Here is a 25,170-nt window from a genome sequence, read left to right on the forward strand (position 1 = left end):
CACATAGTCAATAAAGAAACAAGGGCCCTGAATGATACATTGGATCAGATGGACCTGACAGATATATTTAGAACACTGCATCCCAAAGCAACAGAATATACTTTCTTCTCGAGTGCACATGGAACATTCTCCAAGATAGATAACATACTGGGTCACAAAACAGCCCTTCATAAGTATACAAGAATTGAAATCATACCATGCACACTTTCAGACGACAATGCTATGAAACTTGAAATCAACCATAGGAAAAAGTCTAGAAACGCTCCAAAAGCATGAAGGTTAAAGAACACCCTACTAAAGAATGAATGGGTCAACCAGGCAATTGGAGAAAAATTAAAAAATATATGGAAACAAACGAAAATGAAAACACAACAATCCAAATGCTTTGGGATGCAGTGAAGGCAGTCCTGAGAGGAAAATACATTGCAATCCAGGCCTATCTCAAGAAACAAGAAAAATCCCAAATACAAAATCTAACAGCACACCTAAAGGAAATAGAAGCAGAACAGCAAAGACACCCCAAACCCAGCAGAAGAAGAGAAATAATAAAGATCAGAGTAGAAATAAACAATATAGAATATAAACAAACAGTAGAGCAGATCAATGAAACCAAGAGTTGGTTTTTTGAAAAAATAAACAAAATTGCTAAACCTCTAGCCAGGCTTCTCAAAAAGAAAAGGGAGATGACCCAAATAGATAAAATCATGAATGAAAATGGAATTATTAAAACCAATCCCTCAGAAATACAAGCAATTATCAGGGAATACTGAAAAATTGTATGCCAACAAAATGGACAACCAGGAAGAAATGGACAAATTCCTAAGCACCCACACACTTACAAAACTCAAACAGGAAGAAATAGAAAATTTGAACCGACCCATAACCAGTGAAAAAATTGAATCAGTTATCAAAAATCTCCCAACAAGGAAGAGTCCAGGACCAGATGGCTTCCCTGGGGAATTCTACCAGACATTTAAAGCAGAGATAATACCTATCCTTCCCAAGCTGTTCTAAAAATAGAAAGGGAAGGAAAACTTCCAGACTCATTCTATGAAGCCAGAATTACCTTGATTCCCAAACCAGACAGAGACCCAACAAAAAAAGAGAACTACAGGCCAAGATACCTGATGAATATGGATGCAAAAATTCTCAACAAGATAACTAGCAAATCAATCAACAGCACGATCAAGTGGGATTCATTCCTGGGCTGCAGGGCTGGTTCAATATTCGCAAATCAATCAACATGATACATCACATTAATAAAAGAAAAGATAAGAACCATATGATCCTGTCAGTCAATGCAGAAAAAGCATTTAACAAATTTCAGCATCCTTAATAAAAACTCTTGAAAAAGTCGGGATGGAAGGAACATACTTAAACATCATAAAAGCCATTTATGAAAAGCCCACAGCTAATATCCTCAATGGGGAAAAACTGAGAGCTTCCCCCTGAGATCAGGAATACAACAGGGATGTCCACTCTCACCGCTGTTGTTTAACATAGTGTTGGAAGTGCTAGCATCAGCTATCAGACAACAAAAGGAAATCAAAGGCATCAAAATTGGCAAAGATGAAGTCAAGCTTTCACTTTATGCAGACGACATGATACTATACATGGAAAACCTGACAGACTCCACCACAAGTCTGCTAGAACTGATACATGAATTCAGCAAAGTTGCAGGATACAAAATCAATATACAGAAATCAGTTGCAGTCTTATACACTAATAATGAAGCAACAGAAAGACAAATAAAGAAACTGATCCCATTCACAATTGCACCAAGAAGCATAAAATACCTAGGAATAAACCTAACCAAAGATGTAAAAGATCTATATGCTGAAAACCACAGAAAGCTTATGAAGGAAACTGAAGAAGATACAAAGAAATGGAAAAAAACATTCCATGCTCATGGATTAGAATAATAAATATTGTTAAAATGTCAATACTACCCAAAGCTATCTACACATTCAATGCAATCCCAATCAAAATTGCACCAGCATTCTTCTCGAAGCTAGAATAAGCAATCCTAAAATTTGGGTGGACCCACAAAAGACCACAAATAGCCAAAGTAATAGTGAAGAAGAAAACTGAAGCAGGAGGAATCACAATCTCAGACTTTAGCCTCTACAACAAAACTGTAATCATCAAGACAGCATGGTATTGGCACAAAAACAGACACATAGACCAATGGAATAGAGACTCCAGAATTGGACCCACACAAGTATGGCCAACTAATCTTTGACAAAGCAGGAAAGAATATCCAATTAAAAAGTCTCTTTAACAAACGGTGCTGGGAGAACTGGACAGCAACACGCAGAAGAACGAAACTAGACCACTTTCTTATACCATTCACAAAAATAAACTCAAAATGGATGAAGGACCTGAATGTGAGACAGGAAACCATCAAACTCTAGAGGAGAAAACAGGAAAAAACCTCTCTCACCTCAGAAATAAAAAAGGAAACAATCAACAAAACTAAATGGCAACCAAATGAATGGGAAAAGATATTTGCAAATGACCTATCAGGTAAGGGCTAGTATCCAAAATCCATAAAGAACTCACCAAACTCCACACCCGAAAAACAAATAATCCAGGGACAAAATGGGCAGAAGACATGAATAGATACTTTTCTAAAGAAGACATCCACGTGGCCAACAGGCACATGAAAAGATGCTTAACGTCACTCCTCATCGGGGAAATACAAATCAAAACCACACTGAGATACCACCTCATGGCAGTCAGAGTGGCTAAAATGAACAAATGAGGAGACTATAGATGCTGGCGAGGATATGGAGAAACAGGAACCCTCTTGCGCTGTTGGTGGGAATGCAAACTGGTACAGCCACTCTGGAAAACAGTGTGGAAGTTCCTCAAAAAACTAAAAATAGATCTACCCTATGACCCAGCAATAGCACTGCTAGGAATTTCCTCAAGGGATACAGGAGTGCTGATGCATAGGGGCACTTGTACCCCAATGTTTATAGCAGCACTTTCTTTCTTTTTTTTTTTTTTTCAACGTTTATTTATTTTTGGGACAGAGAGAGACAGAGCATGAACGGGGGAGGGGCAGAGAGAGAGAGGGAGACACAGAATCGGAAACAGGCTCCAGGCTCCGAGCCATCAGCCCAGAGCCTGACGCGGGGCTCGAACTCACAGACCGCGAGATCGTGACCTGGCTGAAGTCGGACGCTTAACCGACTGCGCCACCCAGGCGCCCCTATAGCAGCACTTTCAACACAGCCAAATTATGGAAAGAGGCTAAATGTCCATCAACTGACAAACAGGTAAAGAAGATGTGGTTTATAACAATGGAATACTACTTGGCAATGGTTAAGAATGAAATCTGGCCATTTGTAGCAACGTGGATGGAACTGGAGAGTGTTATGCTAAGTGAAATAAGTCAGGTAGAGAAAGACAGACACCATATGTTTTCACTCATATATGGATCCTGAGAAATTCAACAGAAGACCGGGGCAGGGAGAGGAATTGGGGGAAAAATGTTAAGACAGAGAAGGAGGCAAACCATAAGAGACTCTTAAATACTGAGAACAAACTGAGGGTTGATGGGGGGGTGAGGGGAGGGGATAGTGGGTGATGGGCACTGAGGAGGACACCTGTTGGGATGAGCACTGGGTGTTATATGGAAACCAATTTGACAATAAATTTCGTTAAAAATAAAATAAAAAATAAAATTTAGATGAATGAAAAAAAAAAGTAGCATGAGGAACTAAGACCAGGACAATAGCCTAAATTTTTAAAGCTTCAAGATTTCAACAGTTCAGGGTTTCAGAACTTTCAGAAAGGACACTCACTGTTTAAGAAAAGGCAAAAGCAGGATATATAAAAGAGTTGGGAATTCCCACAACCCCTACGTGCTTCCTGCTCCAGTGTTTATTGGAGGTCATACCATTTCCCCCTATTAATGGTGCAAAGTAATTCGTTGCCTCGCCACAGCTTCCTTTCAAACCACAATTTTCTCACTTATTTTGGTCACCAGGCAATCCTATTCTTATTCTTTAGTGGCCAATAGATTCACTCCTTAACTATTCCCCTGGAGGTGAAGAGGTATAAAAATGAAGAAATTCCCCTTAGGCTGGCCCCAGTAACTCGGAATTAAATAAGAGGAGGGGCTAGCAGCCTCCTAGAGACTAAAACAACTTCAGAGACTAAACCTACTTTTCCAAGGACAGAAAATTTATTCAGATAATGTTTGAGAATTCATACATGCCACAATAGGATAAGAATGAAAAGGTAGAAATCTCACACTCTTCCTTATACCTGCCCAACTGCCCAACCAGATCCAAACACAGCATCACTATCACTTACCATTTTCCTAAGTGGAGACCCCCAGGCACTAATCACACGGGCCAGCTGCATATGTCATAAAACTGTACAACTTGGGGCGCCTGGGTGGCGCAGTCGGTTAAGCGTCCGACTTCAGCCAGGTCACGATCTCGCGGTCCGTGAGTTCGAGCCCCGCGTCAGGCTCTGGGCTGATGGCTCAGAGCCTGGAGCCTGTTTCCGATTCTGTGTCTCCCTCTCTCTCTGCCCCTCCCCCGTTCATGCTCTGTCTCTCTCTGTCCCAAAAATAAATAAACGTTGAAAAAAAAATTAAAAAAAAAAAAAGAATATTTAAAAAAAAAACTGTACAACTTTTCCCTTCAAAGTTGTACGTCTCTTTCTTGGACTACACTGGTAATTCTCCAGTTAATTCAATACTGTAAAGGCTGCAGCAGCATGCAAAAGAATTTTTTATTTCTGTTTTTAAAGAAAGGTCTCCAGGAGATGGTGGGTTTTACAGTCCTGTCTGGATAGAGGTTTGATTTGCTCTCGAATGTTCCTAGTGAGACTAGAAGAAAGCACAAGATGCAGAGGTCCATTCAGTATAATCTTCTCCCTCATTCCCATCTTCACCAACAGAGCAAGCAGAATACTTGCTTGCCGAACCCAACTTGGAAGTTGGATTTTCTTTAGGTTTCTTTGACTCAGGTGCAGATCGGGAGTCTTGATCCTTTTTGCCATCTTTCCTATCTGTCTCCTTTAGGTGGTCTTTGTTCCCTCCATCTTCCGGACCACAGCTGGAGTTCCCACTTTGGCCCTTTGGGACACTCACCTCATTTACTTTATTTTCATCTTTCCTTGCTGGTCCTTCCCCAGATGGTTAAGCCTGAACTATTTTCCCCCCACTGTAGGGGATTGCTGCTCTGTATCTGAGGTCTAAGATGGAGCAGGAGGGTTAAAACTTGGCTTCATTTGAGCATTCTCCTTTGGTGGAGGGGCTGGCATTACTTTTAAAGGCTGTTCAGGTTTGGGAGGCTTAGAAGTTGGAGAGTGACAGTCTTCCTCTTTATTGAGTGTTTCACTTTCTAGAAACTTTCACTCTCCTTCGTGCATTTCTGCCAGATGGGGCTGAGGTCCCAGTCTGTGATGACTCAATTCCTGTCCTGGACTGTTCTGTTCATGAGTTTCTTCACTTCGCCAGCTTGCGTGTCTCTCCTGAGGCTGTTGTTCTAGTTTTGGCTCATGCAGCCGGTGTCGCAGTCTCTCCCATTCCTTCCGTAGCTGCTATTTTACTTCTTGGTCTCTAGCCGCTGTGTTAACAAGCTTTGACCCTCCAAAGACAGAGGCGGCTCAATGAACCAGAACCTCTGCTAGCAGAGGAATCTTCTTCGTTAGGAGTACTGCGAGGATTTAGATTCACTTTGGGTCTTGGGGGTGGGGTAGGGAAACTCAACCATCATGCTTATGATTATCCCAAGAGTAAACATCTCTGGAGCTCCATGACCCATCATCTCATGTGTCATACCTGTCTTCATAGCAGTCCCAGCCTCCTCTATAGTCATCATCCCTACAGTACCCACTACCAAATGCTCTCCTACTACCGCCTATCCTGTTATCATAGTCTCTACTGCTTCAGTCCTCATAGCAATCTCGACCCCCATATCGATCTATATCCTGACATGGGGGCCATCACAATAGCACAGTGGCTATCTTACCCTCAAAGGAGCTATAGTTAGACTATCAGTTGACTTCTCAATAGCAAAAATGGGAGCCAAAACACAGGAGAATTATGTATCTTAAATGTGTTAAAAGAAAGTACCTGTCTAAAAATCTCTTTAAAAATAAATAAAATAAATAAAATAAATAAAAAAATGTAGGGGAGGCCTGGCTGGCTGTCAGTAGAGCATTAGACTCTTGATTTTGGAGTTTTAAGTTTGAGCCCCATATTGGGTGTAGAGATTATTTAAAAATAAAATCTTAAAAAAAAAGTACCTGCCAACCTAAAATTCTACATCCAGCAAAAATATCTTTCAATAAAGAATGCAATCTCCTTTCTTGCTTTTTTTGGTTTGGGTGACAATGTCTAAAAGATAAAAGAAGTATAGTAATAAACCTTAAAGAACCCTACTTCACTTCAAACTAATGCAACATAAGAATAGCCAGACATTTATAGAAAGAAGAACATATAATGTTTTCCTGCACATCTCCTTAATACATACAAATGTTTTCTTTTATTAATTGGTTACTTATACAATTGTGTCACGACTATTCAACAGATAAGGAGACCGAGGGTTAGACACCATTTATATGCTTTGTTGGATAGCCTTCCTACAAACTCATAACCACACTATGCCCAGTTTGGGAATTATTTACTGACAGCTAGGACAGTCAACAGTTCAAGACTGAACTCCTATGATCATAATTCATTTCACCTAAATATACCTAGAATTTTATTTCAATGGTTTAACATAAAATACTAAATTAACAATTCTGATTTTACATTTAACATTATAAAAACCAAGTATTTTGGAGCAAAACTATAAAGAATAGTAAATATGCTTTACTACTCCCATAACCTGAAGTTTGTTCTCCACTCCCCAGTTTCTTTATGAACTAAGTTAATCCAGTCTTTGAAATTTGCATCTGTTTCTTTAATTCCAAACTATTTATTTCAAGCACCCAGCTAATTGGCAGAATGCCTATTTCTTCACACAGCTTTCTATTACTGAGCTTCAAATTTTCTTCTTTATGACATCTCCCTTATGTTTTCTTCTGCAATAACCTTTTGGTGCACAATTAAAGGCCTCCCAAACTCAATCTTTGTTGAGGTTCCAACTGGCAAATGTCCTCCAAATAAAAAACAAAACAAAACAAAAAAAAGTAATTTTCCTTTCCCATTTTTACAATGTAGCCCAGTAGAAAATCGTTCAACTTTACTTGGTTCTAAGTTTTTAAACTATATAGCACTGTGGACATTTTCAAGATGAATGGAAGAAGGGGAGCCAAACTGATTCATGAAAGATATGGTTAAGGACTGAAGCTTTTGAAGTTAAGGAGCCTACAGCAGATTATCAAAATATGGCTTTACTTAGCTGGGGAGGAAAGGTTGAAACTTAAGAGTCAATACAGACCAATGGTGCAGCTACGTTTATTCAAACACATGGAGAATGAAATAAAAGCAGGGAAAAATAAGGTACGAAAAAGAAATTGACTTGTTACAATTTTTTCATATAAGCCATGGGAAATCAAATCTTATTATTAAATTTACATTTTCATCATTATTATCTGAAATTCAAGCGGATAGAACACTAGCTATTTTTTTTGTGTCTGGGGTAAAGGGAAAGGAGGTACTTATTCCAAGAGATGCTCAAATATATTTGCAAATGAAAATATTAGAAGCAGTTTTATGGCTTTGACAAAGGTTTCCCATTTTGTTGACCCAATTCAATATTTATAGTTCCTCAGAAAATTATTCAAATATTTGAGGGTGCAGTTGGCACAATATTCCACCCATCAGAATACCTGTACCTCCTTTATCTCTTATCTTTTGAAATTCAGTTCAAACACTGTCAGCTCAATGATGCCTTCCTAGATGAATCCAGTCTGTAGCAATAACCCCCTTACTTTTTCTTAACTCTTAGAGACTATATCAAACATTCTGGCAGGTTATTATTTTGCACTTTGTTTCATGAAAACAGTCTCTACTCTCTCAAACTAAAAAAATATAAATCCTCTGTGACACCAAACATAATGCTGGATATACATACAGCATTTATTAAGTATTAGCTATGAAGTACTATGAAGGACCCCAGTAGCTCGAGATTTTCTATGTAGCATGTGCTTCAGAGAATTTTGGCCGTTAGGGACTTAGATTAAAGATATATCAGAACAGCAAGCACACTTTTTATTTTTTTAATGTTCATTTATTTTTGAGAGAGAAAGAGAACACACATGTAAATGGGAGAGGAGAAGTATGAGAAGGGACAGATGATCCAAAGTAGGCTCTATGCTGACATCATACAGCCTGATGTGGGGTTCGAACTCACAAACTATGAGATTATGACCTGAGCAGAAGTCAGATGTTTAACCAACTGAGCCACCCAGGCACCCCAGCAAGCACATTTTTTATAAACTGTGTGTTAATCTAGGTACCTCTCACTCTCTCTCTCAAAATAAATATTTAAAAGAATAAAACAAAAACATGTTAATTTAAAAAGAAAAATCTGCAACCATTTCAAAACAGCACACAAAAATCAAGGAGCCTATACAGTAATGGTGTCCTTAGTAACTTATGAGTGCTTTTACTCACTTATTTATAACCTTTCTATGTAATAAAGTGCTTTAGGGGGCGCCTGGGTAGCTCACTTGGTTAAGTGTCTGACTCTTGATTTCTGTTCCGGTCATGATCTTGGCAGTCGTGGGATCAAGCCCTGTGTCAGTCTCTATGCTGAGCTTGGAGCCTGCTTGAGAGCCCCTCTCTCTCTCTTTCTCTCTCACTCTGCCCCTCTCCCCAGCTCACAGTCTCTTTCTCTCTAAAATAAAGTTTAAAAAAAATGTTTTTTTAAGTGCTTTAAATCCCCCACAGCACCTACATAAGGCCCTAACCATATCTCTTAGTTCACCATCTCTTAGCTGATTTTTGGTCTACTCTAAATTTTGGCAAACTCTGAGAGGGTAAGAACACTGAAAACATCAACTACCTTATACCTTATTACCTCTCTTCCTCAGGTCCTGAAACATAAAAAGGTATCTCTGAAAATAAAGAAGACCTCAAAAGATTTTCAAACTCCTGGCAGATCTCAGAAATGTAGCAAGCTTCTGTTCTTCAAAATTAAAAAGGCATCAACTTCTCAGCTAACTCTTTTTAAGCAGCCTCACCAATCAAACTTGTGAAAAGTGAAAAGCATTCATCAAGAATGTTCCTATTTCTGTCCCTTCTGAGTAATCTTCGGGAGCTCAGATTATCTTCTCTACTCATCTAATTACCAGAATTTCATTTTCCATACTATTAACTATAGTTCTGAGTTATAAAATTTTCACTATGTTTCAAAGTCTTTCCAAATCATGGTAGAGTTGAGGGTATCTAGGTTACACTGCTTTGGTTTCTGCTTAAATTTAAGAAGCCAGAAGCTCTAGCTTACCTATGGATTCCAGTTACATGTTACCGCATAATAAATTACCCCTAAAACTTAGCAGCTTAAAGCAACAACAGTTTTATTTTCTCCCAATTTTGTTGGTCAGAAATTCAGAAAGGATACAGTCAGCAATTCATCTGTTCCATATGGCATCAAATGAGGTCACCTGAGGTCTTGAAATGATGAATAAATAGACTGAAGAGCCCAAGATGGCTTCACTCACGTCTGGCACCTTGGCTGAGCTCCGCTGGGACTGTCGAGAAACGCCAAGACATGGCCTCTCCAGTATGGCAGTTGCTAGTTTATGCCAGGCTTCAGAACAGACCTCTCCACCAAGCAGATCTGAGCAAGTCTAGCTAGACTTCTTCATGACATTTCAGGATTCCCAAAGAAAGTATGCCAGATACAGGAAGTAGAAGCTGCCAGTTTCTTAAGGTCTGCACTCAAAAACTAGTACAGTGTCACTTCCACCAAATTCTACTGGTCTAAGTGTTTACAAAACCCATGGCATTCTTTACCCTTTACGCTCTTTATCCTATTACATAGTAACCTTTTAGTCTTCTGAGAGCTAGAAAATAACTGAATTTCAAAAGCACCTCCCATTCCACCCTTTGAATCCAGATGTAAAAACTACTCATGATCAGGAACCATCCAGTTGTCAGTCTAGCAACTATCTATACATACTGCTAAACTGACATAAAAAGAACTGGACTAAAATTAAAATCTGCACTTATTCATTGTAATAAAATTCTAGTATTCCAAATTCTATTAGCTTATCTCATACAACTCAAGTTCTTAACATATTTTTTTGTTATTATACACATATTTGTAGCAATCATTTTTAAATCACTCAAAGGGATATTTGGGGAAAGAACCCAATGTTCTCTATGTACACCATCTTTTGCAAATCTCACAAAGAAACTAGAAAGTAACAAATAAGTTATAGTTACCTTTTATTATGTGCTTACTATCTGCCAAACACTGCTCTAAGTACTTTACATGTATTGACTTTATTAAAGCTTCCTAACCTTATGAGACAGTATTATTATATTTTCTATTTTTCAGACGAGAAAACCAAATTGGAGAAAAAATATAACCACCATTAAGAGGCAGCTCCAGTATTCAACCCCAGGTAGTAAGGCACCAGAACCTGTGCTCTCCACCCCTAGGCCATATGACATACAAATTATCCCCACTTAGACATCATGCTGCCTCATCCTACTACCCTCGACCTTGGTGCAGATCAAAGTAGGACCATATCCAATCTTGTATCCTAACACCCTAGGTCTGCAATGAAAAACCCCAAACATTTTCTGTTACTGGGCTGTTTGTATCTAACTCAGATTAGGAATTATGCAGTCTCTGCCTTGGTTTCTCTACTCTTAACCCTAAATCAGCCACAGACACTTGACTGAACTGTAAACAGTTTTCTGTCTTTCCTCTGAGGAATTTAGTATACCTATTTGAGATACACCTGCCTACATACCTATGTATGGTTTAAATGTACACGCACAGGATTGTCTTGGCTCCCCCGCAACATTGTTTTCCTTTATAGGAGAGGGAAAAAAGAGGCAGGAAAAATGTCAGAGACCCAAAGGACCAACAAAGGTACGACTAGACAATCTAATGAGCTCAGTAAAAAAGCCCAAGTTCAGCTCTTAAACTTTGAGAGTACTGAAATTCATAATGACACTGCATACACCAAGTCTTTGGTGTAAAGCATTTGTGAATTATCTCGCCATGCATTACACTGAAAGTCTATAGATAACTACTGGTATTTGTTATTCCTTAAATTTATATCTTAATTAGTTTGACAAGTTGATTTTAAATAATGAAAGCCATCTCTGAAAGGTCCATTTAGACTTGTGCAGATAATCAGCATCTGCTTCTAATCAAACTGAGATGATTAGCAAATTAAACCCTTTAATTAGCATTTTGCATAATTTAGCCAAATTATGCTTCTTAGGTTTAAGAAGGTGAAACAGGGTGAATTTATCAGTTAGATATTCCTTTAAATCTTTATTAATTATCAAATTTTACATATATACAGTAAAAATAAAGAAACACAAATTAAACTCAGTTTGCTAAAATCTAACACTTCACAACATTTAAGCTAATTATGTCATTTGGAGCAAAGTAACACAATACTCAGAAGAAAAGAAAAATATTTCATTTCAATTATCCTCCATCAACTACCCAGGAGGTCAACTTTATTCAAACTTGATTCAAACAGCATTTTTTAAGGAAAAAAGGAAGGAAGGAGCACACTTCTCTCCACTTCTGCCATTCAGTACCACAGGAGCCAAGGCTAATTTCACTAAGCATTCAATCATACAGTTTTAAAGAAATGCACTCATAAAAAGGTAAGTAACCTGTCAATTTTCTTTGTTAGACAAGAGACCATAGGACAATATAAAGTAGCAAAGCTCATCACAAGAAACTAAGATAAGCCATTACTTTTATCCGCAGGCACTACATTCTCCCACACACAGAGTGATGCTTTTTTTTTTTTTCAATTATCTCCTCTCTTAAAGGACCAAAACACCCTATTAGCTAACAAAAGTACCAATTTCCAGGATTTGATAAACAAGTAATAAATAACAAAAGCTTAAGAGATGGTAGAGGAAGCATATATCATTTCTAACATATATTAAACCCCAGCTTCTGATAAAGATGTGGTCTTGGAAATAGCCCCTCTGTTCTAGAATTAATCCTCTTAACAAAAAGAGGCCGTGAAATTCAAAAGTAGACTCTTCTCATGACTACAGACATCAACCTACTAAAAACTTTCAAACAAATTATTTTTATCCTTCTATCAATACTACCCAAAATGTAACTCTTCATGGTGTGTGCATGTGCCTATGTGCCTGTGTGTCAAAGGGAGTGGTAAATAATAAGAAAAATAATCATATCAAGCTTATGTTAAAAAGGGACACTAAGGGGCTCCTGGGTGGCTCAGTCGATTAAGTGTCCAACTTCGGCTCAGGTCATGATACCACAGCTGGTGAGTTTGAGCCCCTTTGTGGGCTCTGTGTTGACAGCTGGGAGCTTCAGATTCTGTGTCTCCCTCTCTCTCTGCCCCTCCCCCACTTGTGCGGGCCTGTGTGTGTGTGTGCACGCTCACTCACTCTCTCTCAAAAATAAATAAACATTAAAAAAATTTTTTTATTAAAAAATAAAATAAAAAGGGAACTAAAATGAATTCTAATTCATTTGAAAGGATATACAACAAACCAAATGAAAACTGACACAGAATAAGCAAGAAGCTATCTTTCCCAAATCCAAATTTCAATCTATCTGTATGCAGATTCTACTGCATCCCCGAACAACCTGGATCGAGAGACAGTACAAACAATACCTCTGATATACACTAATCAACAAACAATAGCTCTGATAGACACTAATCAACAGTACCAAATTTCTTCTTTAAAGACTTAATCAAGTGGCAATATTTGTAATATAATTCAGTGTTTTGCATCTACAGGCACTCAGAAAATATTAGTCGGTTCAATGACTGGAAAAATCAAGTCTACATTCCAAACGCAGTATTCTGGTATTTCATAGTAGGTCTCAAAGGAAGAATCGGCAGCCTAATTTGGAACAACTACAGCTCTGAAGTGATAGGACACATATCCAGCTGAAAATACTTATTTCTCTTAACCACTGAAATATCAACAGGACACCTAACATGCAAAAGTGAAAAGTTAAACTTTAGGAATACAAATGCCCAACATTTAGCCTTATTCATTTGCTATTTAACAAACCCCAGCAGCCATTTACTATTAAAGCAGAAGGAAGAAACATATAAACACCTGCAAACCATGAACTTCAATTCATTTCACTACTCTTCCCTTCCACACTGAATGGACGATTGGAAGTTTAAGTACAGTGCTTTGGCTCCCCCAAATGACACGTCTAGAGCATAATAACCCTGTCACAGAGAAACGAAACAAGCCAAATACAGCTGGGTTCCTTGTATCATTTTCATCAGAAGAAACCTGGCCAGTACTAAATTCAGTTTTAATAACATCACTGGTTTACTCCACTCTCAACCTAATCAAAGAAAAATATTATATATTCAATCAAGAGTTTGTCTCCAAGTGCCAAAAGGAGAATGGATTATATAATTAAGAAAAGAGGAGAAAAGTGAAAGTCAAAGTATTGTACCAAGGGCTCCTGGCTGGCTCAGTCAGAAAAACCTCAGACTCCTGATCTCAGGTTGTGAGACAGAGCCCCACGCTAGGTGTAGAGATTACTTGAAGAGAAGAGAAGAGAAGAGAAGAGAAGAGAAGAGAAGAGAAGAGAAGAGAAGAGAAGAGAAGAGAAGAGAGGAGAAGAGAGAAGAGAAAAGGTACTGTGCCAAAGTTTGCATCACTGAAGTATTAATAGTCAAGAAAAGTGACAACTTTCTATAAAAATTCCTTAAAGTAATTAACCACAAAGATTAGTTCCGAGATCACAACTGACCAGACTTTCAAAAACCAAAAAGTTCTAATTTGAAAAATAAAAAAATACCACTGCTAATAAGGTCACTTGTTTAATTTTAAACATACATTACAACTTCTAGAGTTAGTCAGTTGTTTTCGTATGCATTATCAAAGTGCTTATTACTAAATAATAAAATAGCCAACCTTTGTAGGTTTATAATATGCCAAGTACTATGCAATATACATAGATAATTTCATTCAATTTCACAATAATTCTATGAGGAATATACTATGATGTTCTCTATCTTATTGTAGAAGAAAATGAGGCATCAAAAGGTTAGGTAACTTACCCAGGGTCATAAATAATCCATTATGAGATTAATTTTCCCAGTTCTCACTCATACACTCTCCCTAGCAATGATCTATCCCACAGTTTCAAACACTAATGTTACATAGCATTTTTATTACATATTTTCAAACATAACTTCTTCAACACAGCCTAATACTCTGAATTACCCACTGCCTATCTCCACTGGCCCACCAGCACTCACAAGCAGGATGTTCACAAGCAAATGTACCATCTTATCCCAAAACCATACTCCTATTTTTATATTCCCTACCATCACTAACACACTATTTTGTACCCTATATACCAAATAGCTTGGAGTCATCTTCATTTCACATTCCATTAGTCATCAAATCTTCAGGCTACTTCCATGTCGACCATATCTGCCTCCTTCTTTCCACTGCCACAGCCATTGCTATAATTCAGACCCTCATTCAGTCCTTCATTTGGACATTTACTCAACAAATTTCTCCTTGTTAACACAGAAATTGGAAACATCCTAACAGAAATCTGCCCTAAGTCTTAACATTCTTTCACTTGAGATCTTTTTTCTTTGAGCTTTTAAGTTTAAAATAATTATAGACTCACAAGAAGTTACACTGCAAAAATACTAGAGAGTTCCTGTGTACCCTTCACCAAGGGTCCCTCCATGGTTACATCTTACATAAAACTACAGTACAATATCCAAATCAGGACGAATGACACTGGTACAGTGCATGTGGACAGTTCCATGCCATTTCCTCACATCTGTAGAGAGATGCAACAACTACAATTGAAAGGAATTATTTTTACTCTGAGGTTCTTAGGGCTAATTAATCTCATTGAGGCTTTAGTAGACTCATTCTCACATTCAGCTAGTAGACAGATCCACTAAAAGATACACAAAATGATGTCTAATATTACCTGACAATCCTGAATCTCGATTTGGGTCTCAACTCTGCACTTCCTTATTCATTCAGCTACTGCCATTATCTTTTATCATACTAGATTCAAACATGTCAGTCCACTCCTCAAAAAGTTTCAACAATTCCCTCCTGTCTTTATTCTATCTCACTAGCCTCATCTTCCACTCTCCCCCATAATCTAACAACAAACTTCGTTGTCATAAAAACGTACAACCAAAACCAAGATTAATGTGGGCAATACATGAATGTACTTCCTTGAAATAAAAAAGGGGAAGAAATCATTAAAATAACACTAAATGAACAGAGTATATGATATCTAGGAGATCTCACAGTAGGGGTGATGCTGTGGTTAGGAAAAATACGATTATGGAACTATACATGTTCAAGCTGGAAAGAAGAAAGAGTAACACACTACATTAAGGAAGAACAGGCTGCTGTTGCTAGGAAAAAGAGAAAAGAAGGGTCCAAGGCCCTCTATCACCAACCAGTCCTCGGAACAGAGCTCCATCCGCCACTAAGCCCCCACAAAGAAGCACAAGAAAGAGATCACCTTAACCCATCCAATTCCATCCCTCAAGTTTATGTTCAGGACCTGTAAGCTGTTACATGTTACAAGTTAAAGAAATTTCAGAGGTCCCTAGGTCCAAAGGCAAAGTTATCTCAATGGTTTGATGCTTTAAATTCCTCAATTTTTTATACACATCATCATCATGCATTAAAATATAAATAATTTTTTTAAAAATTAGAGTTTTTGTGATTAATACTCAAGACTATTTTAAGTCATTGTCATAAACATGTAATTTTTAGGAATTACTTCTATACAAAAGTGACCCAAAGACCAGACACCTCACTATATGAACACCACAATCTAAAGAAAAAAGCACCTTGACTCTATGTTCTACAAAGACATGTCCAAGGAGAACAGAAAGAACTCAATGTCCCACCCCAGGCCCACCAGGTGATCTGTGAGCACACAACCAGTTTTTTTTGTTTTGTTTTTTAATGCTTATTTAATTTTTGAGAGAGAGACAGCAAGTGAGCAAGCTTGCTCACAGAAAGAGAAGGAGACAGAACAGAAGAACAGAAAGAGAAGGAGACAGAATCTGAGCTGTCAGCACAGAACCCGATGCATGGCTCTAACTCACGAATTGCAAGATCATGACCTGAGCCGAAGTTGGAGGCTTAACCAACTGAGCAACTCAGGCACCCCAAACAACCAGTCTTAATTCTCCCCATCTGTAAAGTCTGCATGCCCTATTCCACTAGGATACTGGGAAGTTCTGTATTCACAATGCATGAAGACTTTTGAACTGTTTATGAATGGGACTACAAAGAAGTATTATTTTGATGCTACTTTTAGCTGTTTCCTTCATCTGCTACGTTCACGGTTATTGTGCATACTAGAAGTAGGCAATATTGAGGGTTTAAGTTTTGTTTTGTCTTTAGACAGAACACGAGCACGGGAGGGGACAGAGGGAGAAAGAGATTTTTTTTTTTTTTTTTTTTTTTTTTTTTTTTGTGAGAGAGAGCAGGCACAAGTGAACAAGGGACAGAGAGAGAGAGAATCCAAGGAGGGACAGAGAGAAAGAGATTTTTTTTTTTTTTTTTTTTTTTTTTTTTGTGAGAGAGAGCAGGCACAAGTGAGCAAGGGACAGAGAGAGAGAGAATCCAAGGAGGGACAGAGAGAGAGAGAGAAGGGGAAGGGGAGGGGGAGGGGGAGAGGGAGAGGGGGAGAGAGAGAGAGAGAGAGAGAAGCGGGGATGACCCGAAGCAGGGCTTGTGCTAACCCTAAGTGGGGCACAAGCTCACCCCAAGTGGGACTCACGCTCACCTGAAGTGCAGCTCAAGCTCACCCCATGTGGGACTGGAACTCACAAACCATGAGATCATGACCTGAGCTGAAATCGGATGCTTAACCCACTGAGCCACCCAGGTGCCCAAGAGAAGGAATCTTAAGCAGGCTCCATGCTCAGTGCAAAGCCCATTGCAGGGCTAGATCCCATGACCCTTGGATCATGACCTAAGCCAAAAACAACCATGAGATGCTCAACTGACTGAGCCACCCAGGAACCCCAAGAAGATTGTTTTTCACAAATAATCGGAAGACATCCAGATCTAACCTTAGTTATGGAAACAATGTGTCTGAGGTGACAGCTACTTTAGTGTTAGTGACATAATCTGTTTTTTAAATAGGGGTAACTCCATAACTAAAATATAAAGAAACATAAAAGCAATCCAGAATAAAATAATTTTGACATACATAAATAATCACGTACAGTGCATTAAATGCCATAATCAAGTAGTTAGGTACTGTATCCACTCCTAGAAACACTGCGAATGCAACACCCACCAACGCAGACTGCTATAGTGAGTGTGTGGTGCCTCAAATGCCAGATCAGTGAAGTGCTTTTCCAAGAAGGTGAACTTACAGAAACATATGGAACAAAACAAAGTATAATCTCCCATCAATTCACACAGTAGTTGCATTCCAGGAATTATCAGGATACACAAAAACCAAGGGGAAATATTTTATATTTATAGAATAGTGTTTGGTTCTAGATTCAGATCATTAGAAACAGGTTTTTTTCTCTTACTCCACATAAGTTTTTTATTTTTTTAATTATTTTTAATGTTTCTTTTTGAGAGAGAGAGAGAAGAGTGAGAGGGGGAGGGGCAGAGAGAGAGAGAGAGAGAGAGAGAGAGAGAAAGAGACACAGAATCTGAAGCAGGCTCCAGGCTCTGAGCTGTTAGCACAGAGCCCAACGCAGGACTTGAACCCATGAACTGGGAGATCATGACATGAGCCAAAGTCAGACGCTTAACCAACTGAGCCACCCAGGTGCCCCTGCACATAAGTTTTTTAAAGGAACCTTAAAAATCAAGAAGGGGAACACCTGGGTAGCTCAGTGGGTTGAGCATCTGACTATTTCAGCTTGGATCATGATCCCAGGTTTGTGAGATCAAGCCCCATGTTGAGATCCACACTGAGCGTGGAGTTGGCTTGGGATTCTCGTGCGCGCTCTCTCTCTCTCTCTCTCTCCCTCCCTCCCTCCCTCCCTCTGCCCCTCTCCCCTGCTCTCTCTCTCTCAAAAAAAAAAAAAAAAAAAAAATCAAGGACATGGGAAGATTCACTGTAGAGAATTATCCAGTGCATTGTAGACACTCCAGCATCCCCCATCTCCCTTCTATGAAATGCTTGTAGCACCCACCAGTCACTGTAACAGCCACCAGAAACACCATAAAGATGTCCAAAGTATCCAGTAGGGGAGTAGCTCCTGGAGTCCAGAACCCATAGAAGGCCCAGTCTGTAACAACCAGTGGACCTCCCTCTAAAAAGGTCCTCCTCCTTCCTTGTAAGGCAACAACAAAACCAAATTGAGCCCATAATCTTTTATTACTGGCCTGTTAAATTCTTCTTATCTCAAGCATAAAATGTCTTGAATTTGTCTCCAATGACCCTTCTATGTTACACGAGTCTATTGCTGAACATGAACTAAAACATACAATGTGACCAAAGAAAATTTCAAAAAAAAAAAAAAAAGGCACCAAAGAAGAACAGCAACATAGGGTATAGAAAAGCCATGGGCTAGATAATGAGACCTTCAAGAACTAAGATGTGAAAATATATAATGTTTTCCCTAGAGGCAGCACACATAGTACACTGGGAAAACTTATGGCATATTTAATATACATTGTTTCCATTTCTGCCAAGAACTGTCAGCTAAAATAAAACACCTTAGTAAAATTACAGTTAATGCTTTAATTTCCTACATTAATGTAAATCTCTAATCTCACACCTGTGTTTGCATATCCCTTTTGATGGGCACTGTCACCTTAAATGTCAGCATCTATTCCACTTGATTTCAGTGCTAGTTAAGAACTAGCTGGGAAGAAATGTGCTCATAATTTTAGTAACATACTTTGTGATTTACACATTTCAAAAAATCTAGAGGTTGGACTTTTGAGTTCCAGTTCTATCATTTAACTCTGGGGAGGTTACTTCACCTCTCTAAGCTTTCCCCAAAGCACTACTATAAGGAGTAAATTATACAATCCATAGAAAGCATTTAGCTTAGTGCCTGGCAGTTAGTAAGCACATCACAAATGTTAGCTATTTAGTGACTAACTTCTGTCTCCTTAGATCACTGTAAAGACCCAAAACTTAATAAGTCCACTGCTCATTTATTCACCAACAAGTATTCCTTCCTTGGGGAACAAGAACCCCATACAAGCTCCAAAACAGTCCTCTGCATTTTCTAGCATTCATACAGGGGTGTCAACTCCCTGGATCAACTAAAAGAAACTGAAATATATTTGGCTATTAGACTCCAATATAGTCAACAGAAGGATTCTCTTGCCCAAAACCTTCATGAGACACTGGATTTGGAGAACAACACTTTGACCAGATATGAACAGGTGAAAAAGCCAGACAGCTGACAGGTATCAATAGTGAGAATATGGCACCAGGAATCTGAAAGCCAAGGAGATTAGCAATCAGTGGCAATCAAACAGCAATCTGTTAGGAAGTAAACAGAGAAAAGGAAGTACAGAATAAGAATTTTAACTGCTTTATCTCTATGCCTTCAGAAGGGTGGGGAGTAGCAGGATAGATCTAATGATTGAGCCTAGGCTAACTGTAGTTATGCAACTACTTCCTCCTGCCTTTATAACTGAGATTTAGCCACTCAATATGACTGAGAACACAAAATTTTTTTTTTCTGCAACTCCATCAGCCTTGTTCCTATTCTCATCCCAAAGACCTAGGATAGGCACTCTGAGCTAGGCTCAGAACTAATCCATAACACAACTTCAATTAAAAAAGGATTAAATTTTCAGGGAGTTGGTAGAAGCTGGGAGTGGAGGGAGAACAGGAAACAACAAAAAGTGAGGAAGATTATAGAATGAAAAAATAAAGTATATGTTTAAAAATCCAGTATCTTTTTTTGGAACACTTTCAGAAAACATGAGTAACACTTACAATGTGAATGTTTAACCACTGAGGTACCTGGTCGGTTCAGTCAGTTAAGCATCCAACTCTTGACTTCAGCTCAGGTCATGAACTCACAGTCATGAGATCAAGTCCTAGAGCCTGCTTGCTATTCTCCCTCTCCCTCTCCCTCTGCCCCTCTACTGCACACACTCACAAGCATGAGCACACTCTCAATAAATAAATAAATAAATAAATAAATAAATAAATAAAGCTTCATCTCAGAGAATATGAGAACAATAAAGATGTTATTAAGTAAATTAATTTCATTCTTTTGAGTTCTAAATAGTAACATATATATAACATTACAGGACGATTAGGTGAGAAACTTCAGCTAGGTCACAGTCATACTTTTTCAAGGGCAAAGTTAGAGGCATGAAGTCAATACCAATAAGAACACAATGAATTGTGTATTCAAAAGCTATACAAAAACTTTAAAAAAGAAAAATGACTTTCATAAGTAATTTGAAAATTGTTGCATATGTTAATTTTAGCCTTCAAGGGTAATTCAGCTTGAAGTCTCACATTTAGTCATAGCATCTCTAGGTTTAAACTATCTTATAATGAGCAAAATCTAATTTTGTAGCTTGATCAGGAAAATCCAAATTCTGTGAACTTCTAAAATATTGCCACTAAAGACCATCTGCTATGGTGTATTTTTACAATCATACACATAAATGGTGAGGCCTCAATTAACTAAAAAATTCAATGAATCTTTTCCTCACTCTCCAAATATAATACTAGAGCTGCCAAAAATATATATATAAACTAATACAAGGTTAGCTTCCATAATTATCTGGCATCAAAAAAAAAAAAAAAATACTGTCAGGATGTAAGTATTGTATTTGTGTAGTGTGCTTACAGAGGGGAAGCCCTGGTAATGCCTTCACTTAAATCATTTGGAAAGAAGTTAAGGGTATGCAGTTGTAACAGAAACACATAAAGGGCTCTGCGTAAAACATAAATTGTTCTGTACAGAATACAAAACAAATTGAAATCTACTAACCAGCATTAATTCCTCAAATTCAGTTCAACAGAAAAAGGTCATTTCATTTATAACATATATCACCTGATATTTAACCCTGAGAAACGAAAAGTATCTCATGTTACTGTACTCATCTTAAAGATTACCTCGAATTTATGAAACACAAATTGAACTAATATTTTCTCTGGAAGTTAACTCATTTACTCAACACTCAGCATCATGCTTGAATCCGTTAAGCAGTGCAACTTAAACTTGCCTACTTCAGGGGCGCTTGGGTGGCTCAGCTGGTTAAGTGTCTGACTTCAGCTCAGGTCATAATCTCACGGTTCATGAGTTCAAGCCCTGTGTCGGGCTCTGTGCTGGCAGCTCGGAGCCTGGAGCCTGTTTCAAATTCTGTGTCTCCCTCTCTCTCTGTTCCTCCCCCGTTCGCACTCTGTCTGTCTCTCTCTCTCTCTCAAAGATAAAGATTAAAAGAATTTAAAAAAAAAAAAAAAAAAACTTGCCTACTTCCAATTCTTAGAAGTAGGCATAAAACATAAAACAACTTACTTCTCCATTATAAAAATCAACTTGACCTTTCATCTGATTAATCCTTTTTCCCTTAGTTCGTTTTAAGTCTGGAATTTCCAGCAAAAGTTAACAGTATGAGTCTTACCACCCCATTTCACTCTTCTCCAGGCCCCCTTTCCACTCATATCATAGTCAATGGCTTGTCAGAAGCCCTATGAAAAGCTTCCATGCTCAAACACATTTGTTGTCTAGTGTATTCCATTCTCACATCTGCATGTCCTGTCTCAGCTATATAACATCAGATTCTGAAATTTAGTTGTTGCCTGAAATTTAGTCTGCATCAAAGGGAATTAAAGGTACACGTTTCTCCATTTTGCAGGCATATTAAAATCAGTTCACAAGTTACTAAGAGGCTTATGATAATTTGTAAACACATCCCAGAGGGTAGCTACAAACAGAGGCATATACATCAGATGAATGGCATTTTCCCACCTTATGTAACAGAAAGAGCTGACCACAATGATGAATGCACAGTCTGAAAGAGCTACAACAATCCAAACTAGATCAACTAACAATGAAAACAATATAAGGACCAAAATGATCAGAAAACCCTGACTACCTCAAGGCCAACTTGCAAATACCTAAGAAATAATATAATACACAAGTGAACACCAAAAACTATTTTAAAACTCAACACATAAAACTATCAAATAAATGTAAAATCAATGTTCCAATGTTAACTGGAGAAATGCATCCCCAAGTTCCTAATAAATTCACACAACTGACATTTCCAATAACAAGTGACAAATTAAACATTAATTCATGTGCAGTGAAAAGTTATCAGCCAAAAATGACATGAAATAATTTCTAAGAAGAAATTAAGTTTTCAAACTATAAGGGATAAGAAACACATTTCAAATATCAGATTCAGGATAAGGAAAATTATTTTAAAATGGGTAAAAATAAGCAATACAAAGTTTTACATGTACTGGTTTTCAGTGAGCCACGCATAATGTTACCATCCACAATCGCCTTCACTCAAAAACCCTCACTTCCTGAAAATATTTGCCAAGTGAATAACACTAACTCTATTTAATAAGCAGTGGACTTCTCATTTGTGACACACAGAATACTCTCCATCTTTTAAGATGCTCATCTTCACTGCCATTCTGGGCTATATAAATGAAATGCCTCCTACCATTAAATCCACTAGTATTTCAAATCAGGTAAAAAATATTTTCTGACTGTTCCAAGAAGGTTGTTTTTTTTTTTTTTTTTTAACATCAAGGCAAATTATAAACAGGTATCTGACTCTGAACTTCAACAGCACAGAGAACCTTTGTCTGCGAGGCTGACAGGTGTCAAAACCTGACCTTTCCCTAACTGGCCAAGTGAAAAATCACTAATAGCATATTTGACCTTACCCACTCACCTTTAATGTGACACAAGGTTAAGTCAATCAACTCAGCAATGAGATCCAAAATAGCCTCCAAAGACAATATTTACTCATTTCTAATCCTTCCTAGAAATTACAGATTTAAAATCCAAATTATTTACATGTAAGTCCAAGAATGAAAAAAAAGTTTTTTCCTTTCTGAATACTTCACATTAACATTTTGTGTTATATATCAGAATCTACTATGCACTAGAAACCCAAACACAGACTACAAAAGCCAAATTATCAAAACACAGCCAGAATGAGAAACACAAGAATCTGAATCTGATAACTGGCCCCATTCCTCTCCCCCAAATTTTTACCCAATAAAATTACATCAGCTATGGCAAACTGAACAAAAAAATTTAAGAAAAAAACTATGCAAAAAATTGTTCCTTTTTCTGTAAATATTTCTCCATCATGCAAACATAACGCAATTTAGTTATAACACTGCATCTCCTAACATAAAAATATATTTATTTTACATAAACAGATCCACATAGAAGTCACTGCAGCCTTAGGGACAACTGGGTGGCTCAGCAGGTTAAGCATCAGACTTCTGCCCAGGTCATGATCTCATCGTTCATTAGTTCGAGCCCAGTATCGGGTAAGCATGAGCCCCACTTCAGGTGAGCCCCGCTTCTCTCTCTCTACCTGCCCCTCATGGCATTCTCCCTCTCTCTCTCTCTCTCTCACTTGCTCTCTCTTCCCCCACCCTCACTTGCACCCTCTCTCTCTCAAAAAATAATGAATGAATAATGAAAATTTAAAAATAAAATATTTTTTTAAAAAAGTCATTGCAGCTTTAATGAAACTGTAAAGATAAACAAAGACATACAAACACAGAGTCCAGGTAGACTCTAAGATGTGTGTGCCAGGAACCCAGCTTCTGTAGCATGGAAACGAAGATAGCCTTGTGGCTCTCCACTCCCCGATGTTTCCTTCTGCCTCAACTTGGGCAGCAGGGTCTATTATACATCAGAGACCAGCTTATGCAATAAATGCTAATAATGTTTCCCTAACTCTTGCTTTGCCTTAAGTCTAAAAGCACCTGTTTAAGCCCAACAGTTTCAAATGCAAACCAAATATTCCAATCAAAGTGAAGAAAACTGTGCATGTTTCTATTAACCAAATGGTAAAAGTTGGTAAATGGGAAGAGCCACAGGAAACTAGGGGTGAGCTAATCAAAAGCACCTGAATTCAAGCGCCTTAATTACCAGTACCAGTTGCCATGAGAGTATACCAGAAGGAAAAAGTCTCAGCCAGGAAAGTGATACAATGTATCACAGGAATGGGTTTTCTGCCAAGCTCCTGCAATGCTTTCTCACTTTTTCCATGAAAGTGAGCTACAAACACCAGCTACAAACACTTGATCAAGTTTTACATTCCACAGTTTATTTCAGAAACAAAAAACGTGTTTTTCACACTCTACACACCTTCAACCAACATTCTAATAAACCCCCAGGAGGACTACCTACATCCCATCCCCCAAGTGAGAATCACTGAACTAAAAAAAGTCACACTAGTAAGCCAAAAGTTACTATTCCTTTTAGAAATTGCACAGAACCCCCTGTGACATACAAATGTAGACATTAATTTTCCCTACAATCAATTTCCCAATCATCCATATTTCTACATCTTACTTTAATGCATGTTTATTATAATGCACCTCAAACGACTTGCAGAATGAAATAAAATATAATTATAGCAAACACACTGGAAGCAACCACAATATTAAAAACCAATCATGACCAACACACATTAGTTTCAGGGATACAATAGAGTGATTTCAAAATTCCACACACCACCCACTGCTCATAACCACAAGTGCACTCCTTAATCCCAATCACCTTTTTCAATCCATCCCCCGACCCACCTCCCTTATGGTAACCATCAGTTTGTCCTCTATAGTGAAGAGTCTGTTTATTGTTTTGTCTTTTTTCCCTTTGCTCACTTGTTTTGCTTCTTAAATTCCACAGATGAGTGAAATTATATGGTATTTGTCTTTCTCTGACATTTTGCTTAGCATTGTACTCTAGCTCCATTCACGTCATTGCAAATGGCAAGATTTCATTTTTTATAACTGAATAACATTCCATTGTAAATAATACCACATCTTCTTTATCCATTTATCAACTGACGGACAGCTGGACTGCTTC

The 25,170-nt window shown here is 38.0% G+C and overlaps 1 protein-coding gene and 1 pseudogene across 1 annotated transcript in view; both read right to left on the reverse strand.

The window, feature by feature from the left end:
- PRIM2 (DNA primase subunit 2) overlaps positions 1-25,170 on the reverse strand; it is a 358,287-nt gene that overhangs the window by 314,640 nt on the left and 18,477 nt on the right. The window lies entirely within an intron of this gene.
- LOC124528375 (eukaryotic translation initiation factor 4B-like) lies at positions 4,850-5,961 on the reverse strand (annotated as a pseudogene).

Source organism: Lynx rufus, unplaced genomic scaffold (genome assembly GCF_022079265.1).
Source record: "Lynx rufus isolate CCGP_SWC_20201006 ecotype Redwood Valley unplaced genomic scaffold, mLynRuf1.p SCAF_6, whole genome shotgun sequence".
Taxonomy (NCBI): domain Eukaryota; kingdom Metazoa; phylum Chordata; class Mammalia; order Carnivora; family Felidae; genus Lynx; species Lynx rufus.